Below are 10,191 nucleotides of genomic sequence, written 5' to 3' on the forward strand. Positions count from 1 at the left end.
TACCATAGCACCCATAAATAAATCTTTGTTGTTGTAAATGCTTTAAAGCATTTTCAAATGTTTGTCGGTGATCAACAATTTGTCTTCGCTTAGATCTTCAAAATTTAAAGGGGATTTTTAAAAAAGAATCCAAAAACAAAGTATGCAGAGGCAAATTGCTAAGATGGGCATAGATCCTAGATACAATTGATTTCACAGTTGAACATCTCCCAGGAAAATAAAATATTTTTGTTGATTTTCTCTTTTGTGAAACTAACCACTGTGATGCAAGCCAAATCAGAGTTATCAAGATTTAAGAGCAACGATGGATTGAAGCTTGCAGTCCAAAATTTAGTACGAATCCTTTCAATCGAAGGGATCGACTTGCCAATGACTTCCTTCATGACAAACGATGAATGTTTGAAGCCTCGTGCATATTGACAACTCCAAATATGTGGCATTTTGATAGAGTTATTCACACTTATTTAAAAAATCTAGGAAAAGAACATCCTTTCCCTTAATGGCCTATACATTTCATGAATCCGCATATCCAACGACTTGAATGTTTTCTCCATGATGGAGGAATTCAACACCTCAAAGATCTATTTCAAGGACCAAAAAATAAGTCAAACTTAACCTTCCCATTTAGTGGATATGAGGGGAAATTATGGAAACTTGTGTTCAAATCCAACCATGATAATCTTATTAATAGATATGTTTTTCAAACTTATGGTCCTCAAGGAAGAGGATCCCATTTAAACACATGACCCTCGGCTAGCACTTCTGAATTTTGTTCAATAAAAAACAATCAATCTAGATCCTAACAACTACCTATCGCTAAGAAAATGTTTGTCTTGTAGCACAAACCCATGGAATCTATGGCCCTTGTAAAACAAAAACTCAACGTATAATGTGGAAAGAACTTGATCTCTCTATGCCACCACAACTTAAAAATTGGAGTGATAATTTATCTAAAGAATCTAATGACTAATAATTTGATTTATGAATTACCGGAGTTACCTAGCACTCTACAATACAAAACAAGAGTGGACTCAACCACTGAACAAAAGGGTAAGGTTACCACCAAAACATAACCACAAATTAAACTTTGCATGATCAAAAAGTAGATGCCCTACAAGCTTTTGGTTGTAAAGCTCTCATGCCCATACCATGATTGTCTACATGATTGTCTTTGACAATTCATGCCTTATTAGGATCCACGTCATCGGATAAGGCTACAACTTGCTTTTAGGTCTCTCTGTGGAATATTGTCCACGCATAGCATTCATATTTTTTGAACTCAAACTCCATTATTTCCTTGATGCCAAAAAGGCAATGAGATTGGTCTATAAAAGATGTCCGCTCACTCATATCAAGCATAATGAGAGTAGCAATTGCGTTTGAGTCATAGGAAAATTTGTGTATGCCCTTTGCACATGCACTTTGTGTGATCATACTTGTAGATCAAAAACAAATTTTAGGTCAATGTCATAATAGTCCTATTATGTGAAATGTCTTTGTAATATGTAATGCTATAGGTCTATAATATGTAATGTTGGATTTATGGGACTTGTGTTGTCACAAAGAATAAAAATGGGCTCATCAAAGTCTACATTCATCTCCTTCAAGTCCTATTTCATCCATAAACTTGAGTGCAACAGGAAACTATTGCTACGTACTATGCTTCTACTATAGATAGGGATACTAGGTCCTACTTCTTGCTCAACCAAGATACAAGGCTGACACCAAGAAAGAAAGATCCACCACTTGTACATTCTTCTAGTCATCTATACTTTCAATCTAATCTACATGTCTATGAAGTCAATGTGAATATTTCACTCTTAGGATACCACAAACCAAAATTCAATGTAGCTTTCAGATATCTGAATATCCTTTTTACTACCTTGACATAAGTGTCCTTAGTTGATGCTTGAAATCTAGCTACCATACCCACTACCTGCATTATATCCAGTCTAGAGGCAAATACATACAACAAACTATCAATCATTGACCTATACAAGGTATAATTTTTCAGACAAGGCCCGTCATCTTTGCTAAGTTTACACCCAATAACCATAGGTGTACTTACTAGTTTTCACCCTTCCATCTTAAACTTATTCAACATTTATTTTATATACTTAGTTTGGGATATGATTATTACCCTTTTTCTAACTGAGAAATGTGTAGATCAAGAAAGAAAGATAACTCACCAAGCATTAGCATCTCAAACTCCTTTTGCATAGCATTTTGGACCTCTTTACACATAGCATCAATACTACCTCCAAAGATAATGGCATCCATTAAAACAACAATCAATAATTGATTTCCTTTTGTTTTTATGTATAGATTGTTGTTGCACTACCTCTCTTGAATCCTTGTTGTAAATATTTATCCAGTCTTGAATACCATGTTTTGGGTGCATGCTTGAGTCCATAGAGGACCTCCTTTAATCTACACACAAAATATAGTTTGTTTAAAAGTTGGAACCCTTCTGATTGTTCAATGTAGACTTCTTCTAGCTCTCCATTCAGAAACGTTGATTTGACATCCATATGATATTTTACAGGACTCTTTGGAAGTGTATCTTTTTATTCACTTCCAATAATCTCATCACTACTATAGAATGGCTTATCATTGTCATCTTCATTTGGAATTTCAATTGGCTATATTGTCACATCGACACTCACATTTGCACTTTCCACTATCCTTCTCAACTTTTTGTTATAACATCTATATGCCTTGCTTCTCATAGAATAACCAAGAAAAATGCCTTCATCAAATTTAGAATCAAACTTGACCAAATTTTCTTCATCCCTTTTGGTGTAGAACTTATCTTTAGCTTTCACTTTGTATGTAATCCTCTTCTTGAATCTCTTGATTTATATGCAAGTGCAATATAGTTCTTCCATGAGATCTACCTCATCATCTTCATTTTTTGGACTCCATTCCCCTTGCATCACCCTTAGTAGTTTTCATAGCCATGAATAAAGCATTTTTTTCCTCATTCTTAGAATTGCATTGATCATCATCATCAAATGGACAACTCTCCTCACTGGTGAAGAAACTATTCTAATTCTTCTAAATTCTCCCTTTTGAAAAGAACTTCTTTTCATTCTTTTGATATTCATTGTTAGAATCTGTGTATGGACACAACCATGAAATGTCCTACTTCACCACAATTGAAACATTTGGAAGGTAACTTACCTTTGTACTTTCCATAACCTCTGCAATTTTTTGACAAAGTTTCTTCTTATGGATTTGATTCATCATCTCAGTCTAGACCATCTTGCCTCTTAGATGTGTTGAATGTCACCTCTTTCTTTACAAATTTGTCATTGTTGATCCTCGTCTCATAAGTGGTCAAAATTCCATGTAACTCATTCATAGTGTGTTCAAATATTTAGCATCTTCAATTGCTAAAACCTTGGTATCAAACCTTGGGAGAAGAGATCTAAGAACATTTTTCACAGTCATTGTATCTTTTAGTTCTTCACCAAGTCCTTTGATACAGTTGACAACTTCATCAACGTGAAGCACGAATGTAGCAATTTTTTCCTCTTTATTTGCAGACTCCCAAATTCACATCGGTAGAGTTGAAGCTTTACTTGTTTCACCTCCCCATCTCCTTCACATATATTGTGTACTTTAACTCATACTTCCTTTGCAATCATGCAATGAACTATCTTCACAAACTTAGAGTTAGATAAACCGTATAATATAGCATTTCTTACCTTGGCATTACTCTCACAAGCCTTCTTTCCAACCCGATCTATTGGGGAGTTATTGTAAAATTTATATACGTCGAAGACTACTTTCCAAACATCAAACCCTAGGGATATCAAATAAGCTTCCATCCTTACACTCCAAATGACATAATTAGATCCATCAAAAAGTGGTGCCTTGTTTGAAGAGAAACTTTCTTGAGCAACTGAGTGTGTCATCCCAAATCTACCTCAAGATCTTAATCTTTTTCCATGGAACCTTGCTCTGATACCAATTGTAAAGAACACAAATATACTGAGAGGGGGGAATGAATCAATATATACCAATTTCTAATTGATTAAACATTAATTACCATTCATAACTTCTCCAAGCATCAAACCCAATTCATCAAAGTAGCATTTACTATTTTTTCCTCAATGATAAAGCAACTTATCAACACACACACACACACACATTGACACAAATGAACATCAAATTTATATGGAACCCAAAATGGAAAAACCACAATGAGTTTTGTTTGGATCTACTACCCAAATCTAGCCTCATAGGAATATAATAAGGAACTTACAATATGAAGTAGGCACCAACCTATTGGAGATACCAATGCCCAATCTCATTTGTAGGCACCAACCTACAAGAGACATCAATCCCCTAAGCCAATCTTTGAGCACCAACTTAGCATGTGAGACACCAATCTGGTTAGAAAATAAGAGAGATGAAATGTGGACCTTCAAGGTTGAATACTCAGCTTCTTCCTGAACTGGTCAACTTTAAGAATTCCCCAAACTATGCATAGGATCTTACAAATGAAACTACACACAGTGATTAAGATGCTACTCATACAACATCACCGCATACTCTCACATCAATCACACCTTTCGAATTTTCACATTAACAACCACCCTAGGAATGAACCTAGATCAATTGTATATATGTATTACAACGACAATTACAATCACAAGTTGACCTAGAACAAGATTATTGTATCTACAACTCAACCATAAGAATAAACCTTAAACCAAATTGTAATAGGCTTAGTCCAAAATCCCACACATTTCTCTAGGAGAAGGGACATGTTATGCATTACCCAACATAAACTCTGTTGGCCCCAATGTACATCAACATGCTACTTCTGGTTGCCACACATTACAATCCTATGGTGCATCAAATTGGAACATCAAGACAATCAACCAATTATCATAGTGAACACTTTGTCACTTCTAAATTTATGTTTGATGAAGCTTAGCCTCTGAAACTCTATAAAAAGATACTTCATATATAATATTGCTTAACTTCCAAACCACAAGCCATAACACAATTTTGGTAAAATGCAAAACCCAACACCATGACAATGCAATTGAATTTGCATATTGTTCCTTAGCAACAAACCTTGAAGCATATCATAGATACTTCTAAACAACATCATATGTTACAGACAATTAGGAACTACTCAAACTAAAGCATAATGATAACATTAAGAGAGCTATCTAACATAAATTGTCATTTTGAAACTCTAATGCTCAGTCATGTTATGTCATAAGCAATTAAAAATTTTGTAGCTACCAAACACATTAGATCACATAGAATTACTTTTAATTCTCATTGATCTACTAATACCTTTGGCATCACACGTTTGACATCAATAAAATGGGATTTATTAATAAAGAATCGGACGAACAAAGTGAATCCACCACACAAAGATCTAGAAGAATTATGTAAGCACACCCTCTAGAGAACCTACAAGATGAAGGTAGCTAGTCAAGAAAGTGGGCACTTATGAAAACACCTTCGCAAAAAGACCTCACTGAAGAAGCATCAAAGGCCTTACTACAAATGTATGTAGAGAAGAAATAAAGAAGAAAGGATAAAGCACAAGACTCCACAAATAGTGGAAAGAGAGGAAGAAGAGGAAGTAGGATTGGAGGAAAGTTGTCCCTTGGATACATCACTCCCCAAAGTCTCCCCTTTAGTGGATGAACATCAACAATACAGTGGTCTATTCCAAAAACAAGCCCTCAATGTAACACTACAAAATACACTTATATGGCAGTTCCCAATAGACTAATCACAGAAAAAGCATTGATAAGGTACGTGGTGGCCTCTAACCAAACACTACAAGACCTCATGGAGATATTTCCAACTGTCTTGACTAATGCACTTAAGTTGGAGAGAGAGAAAACAACAAAGAGGAAAGGTTGAAGGAATTGACAATGGGCAAGGTAGTCACTATAATCACACCACCATAGAAGCAACAGATAATGCATATTCAAGGATCTCTAGTTCAAACAAAGGTTGTATAAGTTAATGTTGAAGAAGCCATATATAACAAAGAATGTACATATAGAATAAGGGAAGGCACAACAAAGGCATATCAAAAGCTATGCAAGGAAGAAGAAGAACACAAGGCAACTTCTTCAAAGTCTACCTATCTGCAACAAGAACAGTCCTCCTAGCCTCTGCGATCCTAAACACCTTCCTCCTCTCCCACATCTCTCATGCAATCCACCAAACTATTGGTAAAATAGAAGAAGATTCAACTAGTGGCCTCTTTGCAACTATTAAAATTACCTTTAATGGGGTCAAAAGTGGATCTTGGGAACATCTCACATCTGCACATTTTTCAATTGGGGGAATTATACCAAACAGCAAGGGAGGATATCTTGAAACAGCATGTGGAAAGCTCTTATAGCTCAAAAACTTAGTGAAAGAAATACAAAAGAAGTTTCCTCATATCAAAGGGGACTCATTACAGCCACTGCGAATACAATTGAGAAATTTGATTGATGAAGTAGGTAAGGATTCAACACTACAAAATAATACAGTGAGGTAACAAATAATAACAAAGCTCTAGAAAGCAAAAATAGATGAGAGAGAAATGTCTTGCCCATCACTCGACTTTGGAGAATCAAATCAACATTATGAAGAATATAAAAGGAAACTTGAATAGTCTATACTAGTTTTGCTTGCAATGTCCAAATATCATAGCACCAATCAAAGCCCAAATAGATGAGTTGGAGCTTCAGATACTTCAGAGATCAATTGAATATGATGCCTTAAAATATTTGGATGACCAAAGGCCGTGTTGACATCAAAGCATTGCATGGACATTCCAACAACTACAAGTCCACAGGGACAAGACCCAACACCACGTTTACTAGCTTAGGGAAGTAGTTAATCTAAGGTTGGACCGTATTACTAGAATTCTTCAAGAAGCACAACACATGGCACTAGAAAATCTAAATACCTACCGCAGTCTCAAAAGTAAAGAAACTTTTGTTGCAAATCCAAGTCCACATCCAACAACTTTAGTTAGCCAAAACTCAATAGGACAACAATTTTAAAAGCCTACAGGAGATATATAAAGATATTCTCCCTACACAACAAAGTTGACTTGAGGACAAGTCAATGTTTTCAAAGGGGCGTGATGTTGACAGGGAAGATGAGAAACTAGAGAGTCCGAGAGAGCATTGCGCATCTAGCTTCATCAAGCCCACAGAGCATAAGATTAGGAAGATAGCATCTAGACTGGAGATACTATGTACGAGCCACATGTTGTCCCTTAGATATAAAAATATCATAAGATTAAGTGTCAGAAAGGGGAGAGATAGAATATGAGACAAGAATGTAATAGGAGATAAAGACAAATATAGATGAATAGATATAATATGAATGTATATAAGGATATAAGGACATAGAAATAATACATGTACTTTTGGATTTCATATATAATGTATATGATGTATTAAATTAATATAAATAATACAAATACTTTTGGATTCCATATATAATGTGTTATGATATATTTTTTATATTTTGTTAAGTAATTAGTCTCCTATCTAAACCCAATTCCCTATTCCCTTAATAGGACTAAGTCCAAGGTATAAAATATAGCACTAAAAAGTCATTGGTGCTCAAAACTTCAGTCTTTGTCACCCCATATCAACTTTCTTGCAAGCAAGTCTTGACCAGAAATATGAATTCGAATAATAGCATAAATTATGATTCTAAAAGGTCAAATAGCTTATATTTAGGTCTATGATAAGATGAGATGGGGCAATGCCCAAGCTATGAATCTCCCTTTCCTAATGCATTATCTATAGCCCCTACAATGTGTAATGTATTGAACTCATTTCAAAAACATGGTCATACTAAAGGAATATATGGTAAGTTTGAGTAAGGTTAAAAGGTATAGTAGAGCATAATGTGTTCAGAAAACTCAATAGTAAGGTCAAGATTACCTCATACAAGAATTACCTCTTTAAAGATGGGTAGGAACCTCACCCAAGATTAGCACCCAAATTTTTAAAAATGTAATATGATCATCACTTTCAAGCCAGTCTTCTACTATCATCTACCAAGTATTCAAGATAGTAGATATGTTGGGTAAATACTCTTCTTGTGCAGTTCCCAAGTGTCTAGCCTTTCGAATTCATTTGACTAACTTAACAAAGGATTTGATAAGTTTAGAAATAAAAAAAATTGGGTTGAAACTACCTCTATTTATATTTGAAACAAACTACTATTATCAAGTAAATGGTAGCCTTCAAAACTATATCCACTTTCAAAAGGAGGTTAGAAGAAGCCTCAATTGAAACTACTATTATCTTCTATTGTAAGTCCTACTGCATTTGCTTTATTATCAAGGATGATTGTAGGAAAATGATAGATCTTTCTTGAAATAAACAAATTTAATAAATTAGGTTTCTTCAAGAATCCAATTAGCTATAATTTCTTTTTAGTTTTCAATAAGTGTACCCCTGAACCAACTTCTAATTGAACTGTAGGTGATCAACTATGGTATAGCCCATTCTAGTAACCTACACCAACAAATAGAAATCTAGTCATGATCAAAACAATCAAGAGACCAAAAAAATGATAGTTGATGACTTTGAAAATTTTGAGATTATAATTACTTTATATTTAACAACGGTGTGACTATTTTTGAAGGTTGACTTTTAATAAGACAAAGGTTATGCCCTTCAACCTTTCACAAAAATACATATCCTTCAATCTTAAATAAAGGCTATGAATTATTTTAACACTATAGCAACCAAAAGGAAAACATTTCATATATTAATTATTGACTTGTTGTCAATGTATTATATGATATTACAAAGGACATAAAGGTACAATTAGATGGTGTTATACTCATCATGTGAATACTACATATATCATATATGATGCAATCTACTAGAAAAATATTGCAAGTTATTATGCACCCATTTTATAATCATTTGATTTGGAAAGAAAAATATTTTTTTAAGCTATCATTGATTAGTGTTTTGTTTATCAATAAAAATAGAATATAGAGAGATATTTAATCATAGTTTTGTTATTAGGGGGAACGTTAGTTGTCATTTATTTCAAAAGAATTTATATTTTAAATTTGCTCTTTCCAAATTTCTTGGTTGTACATGTTTCCCAAAATAATTAATAGAAGAAATAAACAATTTTTATGTGTTGATTAAGAATAATAATATTTCCTATCATTTTATATATCTCCTAGTTTAACCTAGAAAAATGATTAGTATAACTTAACCTTCTCTCATACCAATAGAAATTAAGATTTTTTTTTTTTATATTCCAAATCGTTTACAAATATTTGCTCATATGAGCATCAACATGAGACCATTACAAGCTTTTAATATTTGCACCATGACACTAATATTCACTCATTTCAACCACACTAGAATTCCATGTTAGATGTCCCTTTGGGATTTGAACTTTGATCTCCGCAATGAGAACTCAATGCTTTAACCAATTGAACTCAACCCTTTTGACGAAATTAAGATTTTAGAATATAAATCATTATAAATAAAATGATAATCATAAAGTTAAAAATTTACTCATTAAACAAGATGTAATGAGTGAACTCTTTCTCATGAAAAAGCTCATAAAACATAGTTTTACTAAAACACTTTAGAAAAATAGACTTGGGAATACTCCTCTACACACTTTCAAATGGCCAATAATACTTCATGTGCATAATGGCACAATTCATTATAAATCTCCAAAATATTACTCTCAAATGAGAGAAGCTCCTTAAATATATGAGAAAGAATAACAAAATACCTAAACAGATATTAATCACACATAATCAACAACCACCATTCTTAAAAAATTAATAATCTACTGATTATTAAATTATAATTATTTTAAATTGAATATACATGATAAAACATACAATGTATAAGGTACGACACTAAACAACATTTCATTCTAACAGTTCTTTAATCCATAAATGAGACTGAATGCTATAATCCATATTAAAAAACTAATCAAGTTTTAAAAAGAACCTACAATTGCAATGGCAAAAGCACCACAACATCTCGATATACATAAACGATTGGAAAGGAATTATTCTAATAGTATAAAAACCGTAATAACTTGATATTTACGTCTCTAACATCTGCTGATAAGAATAATTGTCTAGATATGAATAGTACAAAAAACTCATCTGTCTAGATATTAAGAGTACAAAATTCGTAT

This window comes from Cryptomeria japonica, chromosome 7 (assembly GCF_030272615.1).
Source record: "Cryptomeria japonica chromosome 7, Sugi_1.0, whole genome shotgun sequence".
In the NCBI taxonomy this organism is placed as follows: domain Eukaryota; kingdom Viridiplantae; phylum Streptophyta; class Pinopsida; order Cupressales; family Cupressaceae; genus Cryptomeria; species Cryptomeria japonica.